An 18974-nucleotide genomic window follows, 5' to 3' on the forward strand; every position below is an offset into this window, starting at 1 on the left:
CCAGATACGCCCTTCCACCTTTTAGCCACAATGTCACATTGGCTGGACACAAGGGGAATCGGCGGGTGGAAGGGCTTCATCAGAAGTAATAAGAGGACCGGGACCGTTGAAAACAGGGAGCACACAGCTTTCCTGATGATGTGGCTAGAAAAGCACTTCTTTTGTGGAAGAGCCGCCGGCCCGACAACCAATACCCAGGCTTTAGCTGAAGCATTGTCAAGGGGAAACCATATCCCTCTTGGGAAACATCTGCTAGGGACCACTTACCATATGCTTCATCAAATCGGCATAAGACTATCCAAGGGAGAGCCGATCGGTAATCAAGGTGGGCCCTGGTGGTTCATCAACTTGTGGCTAAACCTTTATATGAGCAGAATCACTCAGCAGCCGGTGGATCGCATGACATTCCCCAACATCGAGTCGGCAGAAGACCCTACCGAACGCCGTCGATGTATGTCTTTCGGTGAAGCGGCATCGGCTTTCCCGGGTTGCGCGTACTCTGCTACAAAGGTAGCCGAATACTTTCGATGCTTCTATAACGGCTTCAATGAAGATGCAACCATCTGGTTCCCGTATCAGCGAGACGACCCGGTCTTTGAACTCCCCACTTGCTTCGATTCGGCTTCCGGCCGATTTGATGAAGATCTCTATGAAGAATTGATCAAGCCAGGACTCCTGCCAGCCAACTTCTTCTCGGGGAAGGATGCCCCTACGTACGAATTCTACAACCCCTCCGTTGCAGCACGTCAATTCGGCATGGGTCAGCTGCCGATTCAAGTGTACTTTGCTGGCCGGATCAAGTTTAGAGATGAGCTCACATCGGGCCTTGATTACAGTCGGTTGCGAGACCGAATTCCGGACTCCAGTACAATTAACTTGAACGACTGGCTAGTAGCTCCATTTGCTGTCCAGCCGTTCTAACTCTGGTGGGCCGATTGGAAGCAATTTCTTTTCTGCAACTCAGCATCGGCATACTGCAACCTTCTGGACCCGGCCAACATCGACCCGAACGCCGAGGTACTTCACTTAGCCGATTTTTATTCCTCTTAACATGATTGAGTACTAATGATTTTATTATTTCTTCAGGCCGAGAATCGGACCCCTCCAACACACAGCCGCAGCGAACGGCTAATAGAGAGTCATCCATATACCACTTATCCTCTTATCGGCTATGACGCCCCGTCTGTTGACGTGATTGCTGTCCGATCGAAACAAGTTCATAAGAGGACCACTAAAAAGACCAGTCGCCGAGTCCGGGCTCGTACGGAATCGGCGGATCCTCCTGTGCTCGTATCGGCAGAAACTTCGACCGCACCACCTTCTCAGGTCATTCAAGGCGCTGATACTCAAGCCATCACGCAAGCTGGGACGGCCGTCGCATCGTTGCTGTTGGAAGCCCTACAGGTAAACCTGAGTTTTACTGCCCCCGATTGTTATTCTGATATTAACCCTTCTTAACCTTAGTCCACACAGAGCACCCCTATGGAAATACAACAATCGGTAGCAACTCAACCAGCCGTCGACGCGCCCCCGCCCCCATCCGTTGAGGTATAGTACTTATCTTACCGATTTCCTTTGGGTATTTACGTAATGTACTTATTCAATCCTCTGACACAGGCCATCGGCATACCAAGCGCTCTTCAACCACCGATTTCTTCTCAGGGAGCTGGTCCAAGCACCGCGCCGATTATCGTGGAGTCTTCTTCATCCGATGAACCCATGGCGTAGGCTCCTGAGCAAGGCATGACGGCTCCACAAGTGCAGCATGAGGAAATTCGCTTCAAAATGGTAAGTTTCTACCTCGGCTTTTATCCAACCGATTTGCTCTTACTCCCCCGCCGATTTATTCTTTCCCTTTATTTTCTCCAGGAACAAGATACCCCCGACAACAGCCTCTTTTCCTTTGCGGTTGCCCTTTCCGATGACGAAGAAGTTGCTTCTCGCCAAGTCGCCCTGAGCTCCGTTCCTGATGACGTCTGAGCTAAACTTTCCAACATCCGATCCCTCCTTCAGGGGGACATCGGCCGACTAGTGGAAGATGCTTCGCCGATTTGGCAGCTCTTTAATGACGTCAGCGGACGAGTACCAGAGGAGGCAGAGGAGGCCCTAGCGCCGGCAGCCTTCATCGAGTCCATGAGGATCCCAGTCTTCAGGGCCCTTCGTCATATGGCCGATCGCGCTAAACTAGCCAAGACTCGTGAAGATGAAGACGCTTTTAACCATCAGGCTCAAGAGGCGCAACGGCGTATCCACGTTCTAGAAGATTCCCGCCCGGCGATTATCGGTGAGATAGACCGCCTCAAACGTTGGAGGGCGGAGCTTGCCAAGGAGATGGAGCAAGTGACTAAGGCAATCAGTGCCGAAGAGAACAAACTCCAAGAGCTACCCTCTGTTATTGCTGATTTGACACGGGAGAGGCAGCGCTTTGCTCACGAGGCTCTGAGACTCCATCGCAGCGCATCGGAGGTCCCTGGATCGGCGGAAGAAGACCAACGGGTTCTTGACTCTGCCGATCAGATTCGGCATCGGGCCATCACGGCTATCGATACCCTTCTGGGTAATCTGTAAAACACTGACCGTTTTGTACGAACATTTACTATCTTCTTTGACCATCTCTCGCGACGCTCTTTATATTTACTGCCTTTCTTATTACCGATGGGACGTGGCCTTACCAGATTTCCACGCATCTTTTTCCATAAATACCGACCTCGGTGCTTACTCCCGATAGCACCAATTTGGCTTTTGGTTTACTTTTCTTCTTCCTCTCGTCGGTGCGACTCTCTGTCATGGCTTCGTCGGCTTCTTCTTCTTCCGTTAACCAGGTGAAGTCCTGACCTCTACTTTTCCTTAGATCCTAGGAAGAGAATGTCCCCTCTTATTCCTTCTTTGGTTTAGCCTCAACGTCTTATCCCCGAGCTCGTGCGTGCCATTGAATGCATTCACTCCGAGGACCCGTTGACGTCAGAGGACAAGGCGCTGATCCTGGCTCACCGAGAGGAACTCCAAGACCATATTACTGCGGAAGCTCGTGTGGTCTTGGATTCCGTGGTGAGTGAAAGTAACCGTTGATCTCCAACCGTCAGGAGCCATCATCGTGACGATCTTGAAGATGACGTCGCCATGGCAGCCCGTACGATCTTGGACTTCGTGGAGAGGAACGGCAGCCAGCGACCTCCCGCCGACAGGGGCCGCTTGCTTCCTCGGCCAGTCGTCCTTGCGGTGGCAGGGACTTCGCGCCTCCACGTCGTGAATGAGTTGGAGCGGAACGGGAAGGCGTCCAAGAAGAAGAATAACTAGTTTGTTTTTTGTATTTTTTTGTTCTAAGGGCGACTAATGTTTTGTCGGCCATGTAACCCGTCGCCCGTACCGAATGAATGCCATCGGCCGATCCGGTCGACTATGTGTTTGAACCGATTTGTATCGGCTAATTGTCTGAACCGATTTGTACCGGTCATGTGTGATCGTGTCACGGTCAATTTCTTACGCTCCGACCCATATACTGGGGTAGTATCTTTTTAAGTACCTTCCGTTTAGAGCTCTAGTAAATTCCTCCCCTTCTATTGTTTCCAAAATGTAAGCATTTCCTGGAGCGCATCTGCCGACTTTATATGGCCCTTCCCAAGTAGGGGACCATTTTCCGAATTTAGGATCTTTCGACCCGATCGGCAACACTAACTTCCATACCAAGTCCCCGGGGAAGAATTGTTTGACTCTGACCTTCTTATCGTACCACCTGGCTACTTTCTTTTTATTTTCTTCAATGCTTATCAGAGCCCTCAATCGTTGGCCAGCCAAATCGTCAAGTTCCCTTTTCATAAGCGATGAGTAATCGTCGGCCGATAACTGGTCCTGGAGCGAAATACGCCTCGATCCTGCCCTTGATTCCCACGGTAGTACTGCATCGTGACTGTACACCAACTGGTAGGGAGACAACTTGGTAGCCCCATGACAAGCCATCCTGTATGCCCACAGGGCCTCAGTCAAACATAAATGCCACTTCTTTGGCTGTTCTTCGATTTTCCTTTTGATCAATTTGATTATTCCTTTATTGGAGGATTCTGCTTGACCATTGGCTTGGGCGTAATACGGAGAAGAATTTAACAATTTGATTCCCATATCGGTCGTAAATTACTCAAACTCCCCCGATGTGAACATTGTTCCTTGGTCGGTTGTTATAGTTTGAGGGATACCGAATTGGTAGACGATGTGGTCCCTTACGAAATCAGCCATGATAGCCGATGTCACGGCTCTTAACGGGATGGCCTCTACCCATTTGGTGAAGTAATCAGTAGCCACAAGAATAAATTTGTGCCCCTTGCTTGACGATGGGTAAATTTGGCCAATAAGGTCTATTCCCCATCCCCTGAACGGCCATGGCTTGATGATGGGATTCATGGCCGATGCGGGTGCACGGTGGACATCTCCAAACTTTTGACACTCCTGACAACCCTTATAATATTTGAAACAGTCTTCGAGGACCGTTGGCCAATAGTACCCGTTATTCCTGATCATCCACTTCATCTTATGTGCCGATTGGTGCGCCCCACACACCCCTTCATGGATTTCTCCCATTAGAGTCTTGGCCTCTTCTGTCCCAAGGCATTTGAGAAGGACTCCATCGATCGTTCGATAGAATAGGTCATCTTCGAGCAGTACGTATTTGGTGGCATGAAAACGTACTCGTCGCTCCACCTTTTTAGACGGATCCCTCAGGTAGTCGGCAATTTCTTTACGCCAGTCGTCGGCCGCGAGTTCTAAAGCCATAGCGCCCAGAATCGGCCGATACCCAGATGCGTGCTGGGCGAGTTTGTTTGCATCTTCGTTGCGGTCTCTTGGGATGTGCTCGATTACTGCCGATCGGAATTCTTTTAAAAGTCGTAAGCAATCTTCGTAATAAATTCTTAATATGTCATCTTTGCATTCGGACCTTCCGGTTAGTTGATCCACAATAAGCATAGAATCTCCGAAGACTTCGACGGAATCGGCCTTGACTTCTCTCAATAGTTGTAAGCCTTTTAATACAGCTCGGTACTCCGCTTGATTGTTAGTGGCGGCGGTTTCTATCGGTAGAGAAAAATCATAGCTTGCCCCCCGAGGCGATATGAGGACGATGCCGATTCCTGATCCGACCCCACATGATGACCCGTCGAAATATAATGTCCAAGGTGCCAGCTCTACAAGGGCAATCTCCGGTCCGCAGTGTTGGGCGACGAAATCGGCCATGACTTGACCCTTGATGGCTTTTGCCGATTCATACCGCAGGTCAAACTCTGATAAAGCTAAGATCCATTTGCCGATTCGACCTTTCAATATCGGCAGTAATAGCATGTATTTTACTACGTCGTCTTTGCATACGACTACACATTCTGCCGACAGTAGTTAGTGCCTGAGTTTGGTGCATGAGAAGTAAAGACATAGGCACAAACGCTCCACCGGAGGATATCTTGTTTCAGCATCCAGAAGTCTTCTACTGACATAATAAATTACCCGCTCCTTGCCTTCAAACTCCTGGACTAGAGCCGATCCAATAGCTTTTTCATCGGCTGATAAGTATAGTTTAAACGGCTTACCAGTTTGAGGGGGAACCAACACTGGTGGTGAGACCAAGTATTGCTTGATATCTTCCAATGCTTTGCGCTGCTCCTCTCCCCATATAAATTCCTGGTCCGGCTTTAGCTTCAGGAGTGGCGTGAATGCCTGAATCCGTCCCGATAGATTAGATATAAATCTTCTGATGAAATTCACCTTGCCGATTAGAGACTGCAATTCGGTTTTGTTTTGTGGGGCCACGACTTTGTTGATGGCCGCTATGGTCTTCCGATTGATCTCTATGCCTCGTTCGTGTACCATGAATCCTAAGAACTGTCCGGCGGATACGCCGAAAGCACATTTGTTGGGATTCATCTTAAGACCGTGTTTTTTGGTACATTCTAGCACTTTTCGCAAATCGGCCAGATGTTCTTCGTGACCTTTAGACTTGACCACGACGTCATCGATGTAGATTTCTACCAGAAGGCCAATGAGTTTGTGGAATATGTAATTCATAGCTCTCTGATATGTAGCACCAGCGTTCTTCAAGCCGAACGTCATCACCACCCACTCGAACAAACCAAGGTGGCCTGGACATCTGAAGGCCGTTTTGGGTATATCCTCTTCGGCCATAAGTATTTGATTGTACCCGGCGTTTCCGTCCATGAAGCTAATGATTTTATGCCCCGCGGCAGCGTCGATCAGTACATCGGCCGTTGGCATGGGGTAACCATCCATCGGTGTGGCCTGATTAAGATTCCTGAAATCAACGCAAACGTGTAGCTTCCCATTTTTCTTGTATACCAGTACGATGTTAGAAATCCACTCGGCATAACGACATTGCCGAATAAATTTTGCTTCGATTAGCCGAGTTATCTCAGCTTTTATGTCTGGTAGTATTTTAGGATTGCAGCGCCGTGCGGGTTGTTGGTACGGCCGATACCCTGGTTTTATGGGTAGCCGATGTTCAACAATGGATCGGTCTAAACCGGGCATCTCGTGATACTCCCAAGCAAAACAATCCTTAAATTCCTTTAATAAATTTGTCAATTTACACTTGTACTCTGGATCTAAATTTGCACTAATATAAGTCGGCCTTGGTTTGGTACCATCGCCTAAATCTATCATTTCCAATGAATCGGCCGACGTGAATCCGTGCCCTAGCTTCCCGTCTTCTCGGGCGAACTGATCCATCTATTCTGAGTCTTCGGAGCCGACTGCTCGGATCGGCTGTAGGCCAAAATCGGTGACCTTCAGGAAATCGGTCTCCCACACTCTGCCAGATATGCACCTGACGGTTTCGCAGCTCCGCTGCTGCGTGTCAGCTGCCGCGATGCTATACGCGGAATCGGCGTTGACCACTTCGATGCTATCGCCGACCCATTGCACGAGCCATTGATGCATTGTTGACGGGATGCAGCAGTTTGCGTGTATCCAGTTTCGGCCAAGTAGCATGTTGTAGGACCCCTTGCCATTAATAACAAAGAAGGTGGTAGGAAGGGTCTTACTGCCGATGGTGAGGTCGACGCAGAGAGCGCCACGAGCGTTTGACACCTTGCCCTCGAAGTCCTTAAGCATCATGTCTATCTTGGTCAAGTCGTCGTCGCTTTTCCCAAGTTTCCGGAGTACGGCGTACGGCATGATGTTGACTGCAGCTCCTCCGTCTACCATCAGTCTAGTGATGGGGCGGCCGTCAACATGCCCTTTAAGGAACAGCGCCTTCATGTGTTGTCGTTCGCCATCTTCGGGCTTCTCGAACGTGGCCATCATTGGCTCCAAAGCCAACTTCGCTGTCTGTTCTTCTATCGCCGATACGTCCCGTTGATCGGCGGGAGTCATGAATTCCATCGGCAGTATAAAAACCATGCCGATCTCGGCTGCCGATTCGTCACCCGCCGATTCGTCGTCCCCTTTATCGTTTCTTTTGGGGCGCCACACCCGAGGCTTTCCTTCCTTCTTGCCTGTCAAACTCTCTTCTTCTTGCTGTTCCCATTGGCGGAGACGTTGGATTCTTCGTTTTTGAGACTTGGTCAATCCATCGGGACACCACCTGGGGTTTATTGGTCTTCCCCCTGACTTGGTGCGTTCCCACTCCGGTTCGCGTCCTAACGGGTTTTCATCTGTCACCCGAGCATCGGCCATCTCTTCGAGCCGGCTGTGAACATTGGTCTTGTTTTCTGACCGGTCACGCCGATCAGTCCTGCCCCCCTGCCTATCATGGCGTTTATCTTCCGACCGATCATATCGGTCACTTTTGCCCCCCAGCAGATCACGCACGGGAGGGTGCTGGTCATCTTGGTTGCGCCAATTCCTGCTGATCGGTTCTGGCCTTCCGTCTCTGGAGCGAGACCTGTTGAACGGCCGATGGCCTTGATATGGACCGTTGCATTCCGGGCAAGAATCGGCCGAAGGTAGCCTGAGGTTGTTTTCCCAACAGTGAATGAAGAACGGGCATGTCCAGTGCTCCTCGTGCCGACGCATTGCTTCTTCCCGGGACCTTGACCGTTCATGCTGACGTTGGTACTTCTGGAGCAGGAACTGGGAAGTGATTCGTGGCCCTTCTGATTCGCCATCGTCGTCCTCCATCCGCCGCTTCCCCTTGACATCTTCAGGCGTAGCTTGATTTCTGGGGTCGACGGCGCCACTCTTTTTGGCCGATTCGGACGTCAGCACTTTTGTCTGGAGTGAATTCTTCCCCGTATCAACCACGTTGGTAGGAAAGGGGTGTTGGTCAATCTTCATTGGCTTGGTCGATTTTGTCGGCACCTCAAATTTAAGTCTGCCTTGCTCAATGGCCGACTGTATCTGTTGCCTGAAGATCTTGCACTCGTTGGTATCATGGGATGTGGCATTGTGCCACTTGCAATACTTCATCTTTTTTAATTGTTCGGCAGAAGGTATTGTATGGTACGGCGAGAGTTTAATCTGCCCTTCCTGGAGGAGAAGGTCGAAGATTTTATCGGCCTTAGTTGTGTCAAAACCGAACACTTCCGGATCCTTTTTGCCGAATGGGCATGATATCGGCTTCTTTCCCTTGATCCATTCCGCAAGTCCGACTTCAACATCTTCCTCATCCTTAACTCTTCCAGGAACGCCACTTTCTTCTGGAAATTCCTCCGCGGGTTGAAAGGACGTACCTCTTGTCCAGATAATCGGTGAACGATCTGGCTCAGACTCTCGAACTCCTGTGAAGCACATCTTTCTTTGATGTGGGGCAGAAGGCCTTGAAAAGCTATATCGGCCAACTACGCATCGGTCAGAGCCAGGGAGTAGCACTTGTTTCTGATTTCCCGAAACCTCTGTATATACGAGGATATCGGCTCATTACTCCTTTGCCTGAGGCTAGTCAAATCGGACAGCTTCATCTCATGCACCCCGGTGTAGAAGTATTTGTGAAACTGTCTCTCTAAATCGACCCATGTAATAATCGAGTTTGGCGGTAATGTTGTGAACCATTGAAAGGCCGAACCAGACAAGGATGACGAGAACAACCGTACCCGTAGGGTGTCTTGCGTAGCTGCTTCTCCGCATTGGATGATGAATCTATTCACATGCTCTACGGTCGAAGTATCATCCATCCCCGAAAATTTAGTGAAATCGGGAACTTTATACCGATGGGGGAACAGCAATAAGTCATATGTAGACGGGTATGGTGTTCGGTAGGTATAAGTTTGCACTTTCGGCTTCAAGCTGAATTGTTCTTGCATTACCTCCGCAATACGTGCCGACCAATCTGGCTGTTGTTGGTGAATTATTGGCTGAGGCATCGGCACATGCTGGTAAATCGGAGGCTGAATAAATGGAGGCTGATTGAAAGGTGGTATTTGAGTGTAACCCGGCTGTGTGGTAAAGGTCGGCTGTTTGAATGAACCACTCGTTTCATCATATAGCATGAGCTCTGCTGTTTTGTTGACCTCCGGAGCGACAGGCTGGTATGGTGGTATGGTCGGCCGAATAGCCGCCTGGAAGGATGCCTGGAATGGAGGGTTTCCTTGACTGGCCGATTGATTCAGACCGGCCGGGGCTGCAGGTGCCCCCCAGGGTGATGGGCTAACTAGGGGGAATGGTGCAGAGGACAGCTGGATGGAGCCATATCCGATAGGAGTTGATGATGAAGAAGCGCCTGAACCCCCGACGGAAAATTGAATCGGCTGTGAGGCCGAATTCGAATAATTCTGGTTTGGTGGAATCGACTGAAAATATGCCGGTCCCCTGTATCCTTGAGGTATCCCGCCAACGAAGGAGTTGACAACGGCGTTGTGCACCATGTTGGAAAGGACCGGGGACTGATCAATGAAGGCGTGATGAATAGATTGTTGAATCATATCGGACATTTTATCCGAATCTTCAGAAATCGTGATCTGGCGAGGAGCAGGGAACGGAGTCTTCTTGATGGTCTCCCCGCTTCTGGAGCGACTGAAAGACTTCAGGCAAGCTTTCCGGAACTATGCCGTATACTTATCAAGCTCTTCCTTCTGGTCGTCCTTCAGATCTGCTTCTGTCACTTCGATGACGTTATCTTCGGAGACTTCAGCAGCTTTCGACATGATGGTGGTTGTATTGGTCCCACCGAGCGTGCCAAAATGTGTTGACGCAAAATCCTGGTGGTGGTGGACCCTACATCAGCACATGAGGATCTGGGAGATCTGCTTAACTCCAGTGCAGAATCCAAATCGGCGCGCATGGTGTGCTCGGGCGTGCCAGTCAGTTTGACCATTCAACTGACAAGGTGGAGATAATTCTCTCGAAGTTCGATGGAGTCGGCCGATCGGGCCGATTTAATATAATTTACAATAACCATCAGCCATACGGCCGATAGGAAACACGATGCTGTTGAGTTGTTGCTCCACCATAGCTAGAGCCACAAGCCGATGAGATCTAAACTAACATCACCACCAATATTTTTAGGTGAAACCACAGCGATGCGCCCGGTAGTTGCAGTCTAGAAATATTTAGCAGGACGTTAATCTGAACCCCGCCAGCTGATGAATCCAATCACAATGGAACTTACTCCCAACAGCACTCGAAGGGGTAACCAAGATTAAGATGCAACAGGCTATTAAATGATCTATCGTCTATGATGAACCGATCTAAAGCTAATTAAAGCAAACTGAACGGTAAGACGAAAGAACAGATAAATATCAGCCGATGCAAGCTTAATCAAGGCGGGATAACTAGTGAATACCGTAGATCAAGACAGAAGCGATGCGCCGTAAGTCAAAGATCCAAGATACTCGATAACTGGTAGATGAAACTAGACGAAACCACAGCGATGCGCCCGGTGGTTAAAGCCTAGAACACCTGGTGACGGAACTTGCAGCTCGCCGGAGATCGAGGTTAATGTAGCCCAGCTTGCTAGAAGGAACTCGTTGAGAATCTACATTACTCCTACTCCTAGGGCAATGGCGTGAAGCCGAAAAGGTAAATAGAAGATAAATATGTTGTATATTGATCGTGTGATGATTCTTTACAATGGCCACGTCCCTTTATATTTATAGGGCGGACGTTACATAACTGGCATCTAACCACGCACAAGGCAAGTCATGTACACAATCTTTTCTAATAAAAAACTCTATCTCTAACTAACCAAACTCTATCTCTAAAATATTTTATTCTATGAAACAACCTCCTGTACATGCACAGATCGGCCGCATGCATAATTATTCTGGTAGCCTCCCACGCATGGCATGCAAAGTGCACCAGAATCCATGTTGTATATTCTAATCATTTTTATCCATACGTGCTGGCCTTTCCTTTATATCATCCTTGCCTCTCCTTGCCGATCAATCCAATGAAGCCGATTTGGACTCTGTGCCCATGTGCACGCATGCTAGCTTCTTATTGTTGTACGTGACTCCAATTATCTTGTACTCCGAATTTATAGGATTGGTCAAAATCCGGTGTCAACACAGGCCCCCCAGTTTCGGAGTATGAATGTTTCATGTTCCGAAACTAATTATAGAAGTCTGATACTTGTCTTCAGAGCTAATGACGTCTGATTGCAATATCTAAAGCCACGTCAACTCCTCTTGAAATATAAAGAACCCATCGGCTTGATGCCTTGATCCCATTGTGAGTATGTTGACACCAAAACTTGGTGCAGTAACCAGCAAGCTTTTGTTGTCAACACATAGACCCCCCTAATTTCGAAGTATGAATACTTCATGCTTCGAAATTAATATCCGATATATTCTATAAGCAGCGGATACTATCTTGTTTGAACCAATCAGCCGATGCAATTTTGCTTGAACCAATCGGGATCAGCCGATGCAATTTTGCTTGAACCAATCGGCCAGAAGAGCTTTCATATCAGTAGCTGGAATTTAGCTTCATCGGCTGAAATATGGCAAGCAAGTAGTATTATTGGCTGAAAAAAGTAGCAACATCGGCTGAAAATATGGCAAGTAGCAATCGGCTGAATTCCTTCCATCCGCTGACTGTTTTTTTTTTGTTGCCGGTTGTTGGAGTCTCCATCGGCTAGCTGCTTCCCCTTATTTTTTTCTTCTTTTATTTATTCCTTTGCCCATCGGCTGAACTCCTATCGGCTGCTCTCCTTTTCCTCTTTTATTTACTTCTCTTCAATATCCCATCGGCCATTATACCTGCCGATACTTGTTTTCTTTGGAATTTTTTTTTCCATCGGCTCTTTCCATCGGCCAGCTGATGCATGCTTTCCTTTGAACTGGCCGATAACAAAAAAACTACATTAGCTATTTATATGGCCAGCCAACGATAGCAATTCCATGGGCTGAAAAATATTGCATCGGCTGAAAAATCTTCCATCTCTCCCATCGGCTGTGGGAGAATATTAAATAGGCAGCCGATGCTTGAGCAGCCGATTCAACTCCCCTTTTTAATCTAAATCGGCAGATGCACTTTTTTCAATTAGCCGATACCCTTTTTTTTTATAGATCCCAATCGGCTGATGTATTTAATTAGCCGATGCTTCCCTTATCTCAATCGGCCGATGCATCTTTTGAACCAGTCAGCCGATGCTTTCCTTATTTCAATCAGCCGATGTGTATATATATAGATATATTTTAATCAGCCGATACAACTTTTGATCGGCCGATCCAATTTTCAATCGGCCAATTTTTTTATCAATAAGGATACGCACGAATGGCCGATGCCCCACTTTTTTCTTTCTTTCTTTCTTTTTTCAATCGGCTGCAATTTTCCATCGGCTGATGCCACACTTTTTTTTTCTTTCAATTCCAACTGGCTGACGCTAATCGGCCGATGCCTCTCTCTATTTTTTTTCTTTTAATTCCAACAGGCTGACGCTAATCGGCCGATGCCTCTCTCTATTTTTTTTTCTAATTCCAACTGACTGATGCTAATCGGCCGATGTCTTTCTCTACGATCGGCCGTTGTTTTTTTTTTAATTAGCTGATACAACTCCAATCGGCCGATCCCTTTTTATTTTTCCAATCAACTCATACAACTGTCAATCGGCCGATGCAGTTTTCAATCTGCTGATGCATTTTTTTATTTCAGCCAATGCATGAATACGCCCCCTAATTGCAACATGGGTCTTTATATATGCCTGATAAAAAAGCAATTCTTTCCGGATAGAGTAGCCAATAATTTTGCAGGAAGCTTCATCTCTAATGTCATTGGCATTTATGAAGATGATCCCACTGGAACATGTGTATACACCCACACTTGACTTGGATTTTTCTCCGATCGCTACATCGACTGCTTTTGCTGAAATATTATATTGAATTAATTCTAACAAGCCGATGAACACTCATTTGGCCGATGAATTCGATACTGCTCCCAAAGATGCTTTTTTATATGAATAAAAATGTGAACCTTATAACCGTGTCCCACCGAGCGTGCCAAAAGTGTGTTGGCGCTAGAAATCGGTCAACTGAATCCCAGCGACCGACACACGACCCGGGAGAATCTGCTTAGCTCCTGTTCGGGTGAATGCCCTGGTGCGGTTCGCGCGGCGTGCCAGCCAATCTGACCTGTTGATTGGCAAGGAAGAATACGTGTCAGGTTCAGAGATCACGATCGGCTAAGTTTCCGATCTCGAAAGAGCTTATCAGCGAATCGGCCGATTTGCTTTAACAAAGGAATCGGCTATGAAGCAGCCGATCACTGTAGCCTTGTCGACAGAAAACTACTAGAGTAATCAATAGAGAGCTATGACAACAACACTAGGAATAGATCTAATCGGCAGTAGATGAGTTTAATAGCAGATCGTAAAGAGAGCCGAAACTACCGATTCCTAGCTGGATAACTGGTGATAAAACTAGAAAAACAGGCAAAACCCTATAATTCTAGTAAATATCGATAACTAGCGAATAAATCTAAACAAAACAACGGCGATGCGCGTGAAGTTAAAGCTTAGATATTACTCGATAAGCGGAACTTACAGAATCGGCCGAAGATCAAGATGATGCAGCCCTGCCAACCCGCACGAACTCGTGAAAAAGAGGAAAGTAATGGCGAAGTCGCCTGCTTGAAAGTAAGTACGAAGAAAAAGTAGTTTGTTGTATTGATTGGTTTATGATTACAGATTTACAAAGGTAGCTATTTATAGCCCCGTACAAATAACTTCTTAACCGACTAGAATTCTATCCCTAATTCAAACAGAAAACGAATATCTACAAGCACAATTCGTGCTAAGTTGGTTACTCTACGCCTCGTGGGCTGACTTCCACCTTATCCTTCCATCCCTTTCCGAGCCCATACAGGCCCAATTAGCCCATCCCCCTAATCGGCCGATTCCTTATCGGCAAAAGATTACCGATTGGGACTCTGGTATATTCAACCCAAAGTGAGACAGAAGTCACCAGCCAATCTCACACTGTAGCACCATTTGGCCGATTCCCAACTGTGCTTCTCCGATTCCCCCTCTTCTTGGCGCCGATTCTACTAGTGACGAAATCTGGCGTCAACAAGGGTATTACGCGATCTAGCGGCCCGAACCTGTCTAAATCGTGTTCCTTGCGTCACCATTGATTCCTTGATTCTCGACGACCCTTACCGCATAAAACAACACCTAGGGTACCCCTAGGCGGGTTGCCGGTCTAAAACACCGACAGCTGGCGCGCCAGGTAGGGGAACTCGTCGAGTTTCTCAGCGCGAACTCAATGGCGAAAGTCATCATTAGGCCCGTCTTCTTCATCAAAGCCGGCGCCACCTTCGTTTTCGGATCCTGGCTCTGCGTCGCCGAAGGCTCGGGATCGTTCTGGCGCCAGATCATCGACTCCCAGGAGAAGAAACCAGAAGAAGTAACAAAAAAAAATCAAGATTTCAAAGTCAACAAGTTCGAGTTCGGCTACGCGTCGGATTCGACTTCACCTCGGACTACTCCAGCGTCTCGCTCCGGGGTCAGGCACTCCCGACCCCAGGACTCGAGGTCGGGCGAGGCAGAGTCTTGCTCAGGGGTCAGGCACTCCCGACCCCAGGCCTCGGTGTCGGGCGAGGCGGAGTCTCGCTCAGGGGTCAGGCACTCCCGACCCCAGGCCTCGGGGTCGAGCGAGGCGGAGTCTCGCTCAGGGGTCAGGCACTCCCGACCCCAGGCCTCGGGGTCGGGCGAGGCGGAGCTACCCTCCCACAGGGTCAGGCTTTCCCGACCCCAGGACTTGGGGTCGGGCGAGGCGGCGCTCCACTCAGGGTCGGGCGAGGCGGAGCTACTCCCTCACAGGGTCGGGCTCGGCCGACCCCTGGACTCAGGGTCGGACTCGCTTCGGATTCGGCGACCCCAGTCAGCATCCAAATCAGTTTCGACTTCAAAGCGGTTCCCGCACGGACTTCGCAACACGACAAAAGTTTATCAAGATTCTCTTGCTCGAACCCGAGTCGAACTCGGGTACGATGAGGACGTTGACTCCAACTCACCCTACTCTCCAGAAATACCATTATGCGGTCCAGCCCAAGGGTTGGTAATAACTTCGACGCCACAAGGCAGATTCGTCCATTGGCCGGGACTGTGACCATCTTTCCTCGACCGTGACTACGACTCACGCCTCATCGCCCATATAGACAACTTGCCATATCAAGAAGGTGTTCCACTTACATCTAACCACGAAGGAAGCTACACAAAGATTGCTACATCAAGTTCCGAAAGCTACTACCTGGACAGGGAGATACTTGTTATTACTCCAGTTAACAACCCGGGAACTAGCCAGAACAGAACCCCCAGGCGACTAGCACAAATCGACAACATCTCTGAAGATGAATCCACAGCCGACAATGAAACTCCTGAACAGCGCAAGCAACGAAGGGCGCGCAATACTACTCGAGCTGAGCGTCGACAGTCAATGGCTACAAATATCCCTATTACAAATCTTGAACGGGCTTTCAACGCACTTCAGGCTCAGGAGCACAACACTCCACTTGCGGCTATCGCTTCCATCAACATTTTGACGACATTGATGCCTCAAGATAATGATAACGCAGCCACAGCTCAACTCGTGCAGCGTGGCAATGGACTAATTGCACAACTCGCAGAGCAAGCTTACAAGCTGCTTAACAAAGAATCACCAATCCCGTCCATTACTTGCATTACAGATGGAAGCAGGGAGGCTGCAGATAAAAATGCTGCCCCACGAAACGATAAAGCAGTCAACCAGCCCCGGCAACACAGCCATGGTCCAAGCAAGCACAAAGCTCCTACTCAACAGAAGGATGTAGGTGAAGCCAGCTGCACCAACTCGGTTAAAAGTGTTCGCCGTACTCGCAAGAACCGCGAGATGTCCAACATCAGCGATCTACGAGAAATCCTTAACAGTCGGCGTGAACGGGAAGTCGACAGCTACAATCACTTTCCTGCTTTCACAAACCGGGTAATGAAAACAAAATTACCTGAAAAGTTCAAACCGACCGGCATTACCAAGTACGATGGCAAGCAAGATCCAATTCAATGGCTACGCTGTTACTCGCTAGCCGTCCAAGCAGCCGGAGGCAACAACGATACCAAAGTCATTCATTTTCCTATATGCATGGAACCCGCACCACTGACCTGGCTCGAGTCACTTAAACCCAAGTCCATCGACTCCTGGGCAGACTTGACAAAGGCTTTTACCAACAACTTCGCCAGCTCCATGGCTAGACCAGGCAACAAGATTGACTTACAACAAATTAAGCAGAGAGAGGGCGAAACCCTGCGCGACTATCTACGACGGTTCTTCGAAAAGAAGGCTACCATAGTAGACATCTCCGAAGCAGACGTCATCGAGTATTTCCAAAACGGACTCTACGATCGACGAACATACCAAGACTTCGGTCGCCGACGGCCAGCCGATGTCAAAGAACTCAAGCTCATGGTGCAACAGTGGGCCGATGAAGAAGACAAAGAACATGAACGGTTCGGTTCCCACCGTAACCGCGGACGCGACAACACCCACAACAATGACACAGATAAAACTCGTCATAACGATGCTCGGAATTCCTATCCGGGTAATCATAATCGCAAAAGGAAACCCGACAACACTGTTGCTGCCATGACTAGCTCCGGGAAAAAGGGACAACGCAGAAACGACGACGGACCAACCTTCACGGAGCTACTCAAAAAGCAGTGCCCATGGCACCCGACCAGCAAGCACTCCGCATTGGACTGCTACAGCATGCGTCGAGTCATGCAAGACTTGCCAGCACCACCAACTCCTGAAGAGTACGCCAAAAACAGAGACAAGGGCAAAAACAAAGCCCGCAACGACGAAGATGAAGACGGCGATTTCCAACCAGCCTAAAAAACCGTCAACATCATTTTTGGTGGCATCCCTGGCACAGCATCCAAGCGAGCCAACAAACTCGTACTCCGGGAGATCATGGCCATCGAGCCGACGGACCCCACACTGCTAAAGTGGTCGGAAGTTCCAATTTCTTTCAGCAGGAAGGATCAATGGACAAAATTTTCAGAACCCGGCCGTTTCCCATTGGTCTTGGATCCAGTTGTGGCAGGTTCCAAGTTAACCAAAGTACTCATCGATGGCGGGAGCGGTCTCAACGTTATCTTCGCCAAAACATTAAGAAAAATGTGCCTCGACGTCACAGACATGCTTACTCCAACGGATTCACCTTTCTACGGCATTGTACCCGGGAACGCGGCCATACCGCTGGGACAGGTTGTCCTTCCAGTCACCTTCGGAACTAAGGAACATTACCGCACCGAGTACATCAGATTCGAGGTCACCGACTTCGAGACTTCTTATCACGCCATAGTCGGACGGCCAGCACTAGCAAAGTTTATGGCCATACCACATTATGTCTACCTGGTACTCAAGATGCCAGGTCCCAAAGGCGAGCTCACGCTACCAGGAGATCTCCAGAGATCCTACGAGTGTGACATCGAAGCCGTGGAGATCGCTGCGACTACTCAATCTCCCAGTCCCATGCAGCAAGTCTTCACAGCTTCAAAGAAACTCCATCCAACTGAACTCGAGATCTCGGAAAACAAGTCGGGCTCCACAAAGGTGCAACCCGCCAATGAGCAAGACTTCAAATCGATCGACCTCCAGACTGGCGATCCTTCCAAGACAGCCCTGATCGGACAGGGCTGGATCCTAAATAGAAACTCGCGCTCGTCAGTTTCCTTTGGGCTAACCACGATATCTTCGCTTGGAAACCGGCCGACATGCCAGGTGTGCCCAAGGAACTGATCGAGCATTCCCTCAACATTGATACCAAAGCTACTCCAAAATGGCAACGACTACGCCGTTTCGCTCAGGACAGACGCGACGCCATCAAAAAAGAGTTAGTTAAGCTACTCGTGGCAGGATTCATCAAGGAAGTCTTCCATCCTGACTAGCTCGCCAATCCTGTGCTCGTTCGCAAGAAAAACAACGAATGGAGAATGTGTGTCGACTACACCGACCTCAACAAACATTGCCCGAAAGATCCTTTCGGGTTACCCAGGATCGATCAAGTGGTCGACTCCACCGCTGGGTGCGCCTTGCTATGCTTCCTCGATTGCTACTCCGGCTATCATCAGATAAGCCTCAAAGAGGAAGATCAAGCCAAAACAGCGTTCATCATGCCCTTTGGAGCTTTCTGCTACAAAATAATGTCCTTCGGACTCAAGAATGCAGGAGAAACTTACCAAAGGGCCATACAGATGTGCTTTGAAAAACAACTTCATCGCAATGTCGAAGCTTATGTCGATGACGTCGTCATCAAAACAAGACAACGGGAGGAACTCATCGCCGACTTGGAGGAAACTTTCTCCAGTCTACGCGCTTTCCGATGGAAACTCAATCCTACTAAGTGCATCTTCGGAGTACCTTCCGGCAAACTCCTCGGGTTCATCATTAGCCATCGCGGCATTGAGGCCAACCCGGAGAAGATATCTGCCATCACAAACATGCAGGCTCTAGCCAGCATTAAGGATGTGCAGAAACTCACAGGCTGCATGGCCGCTCTCAACCGATTCATCTCGAGACTTGGAGAACGGGGACTACCCTTCTTCAAGCTTCTCAAACGCCAGGACA

Source organism: Setaria italica, chromosome VII (genome assembly GCF_000263155.2).
Source record: "Setaria italica strain Yugu1 chromosome VII, Setaria_italica_v2.0, whole genome shotgun sequence".
In the NCBI taxonomy this organism is placed as follows: domain Eukaryota; kingdom Viridiplantae; phylum Streptophyta; class Magnoliopsida; order Poales; family Poaceae; genus Setaria; species Setaria italica.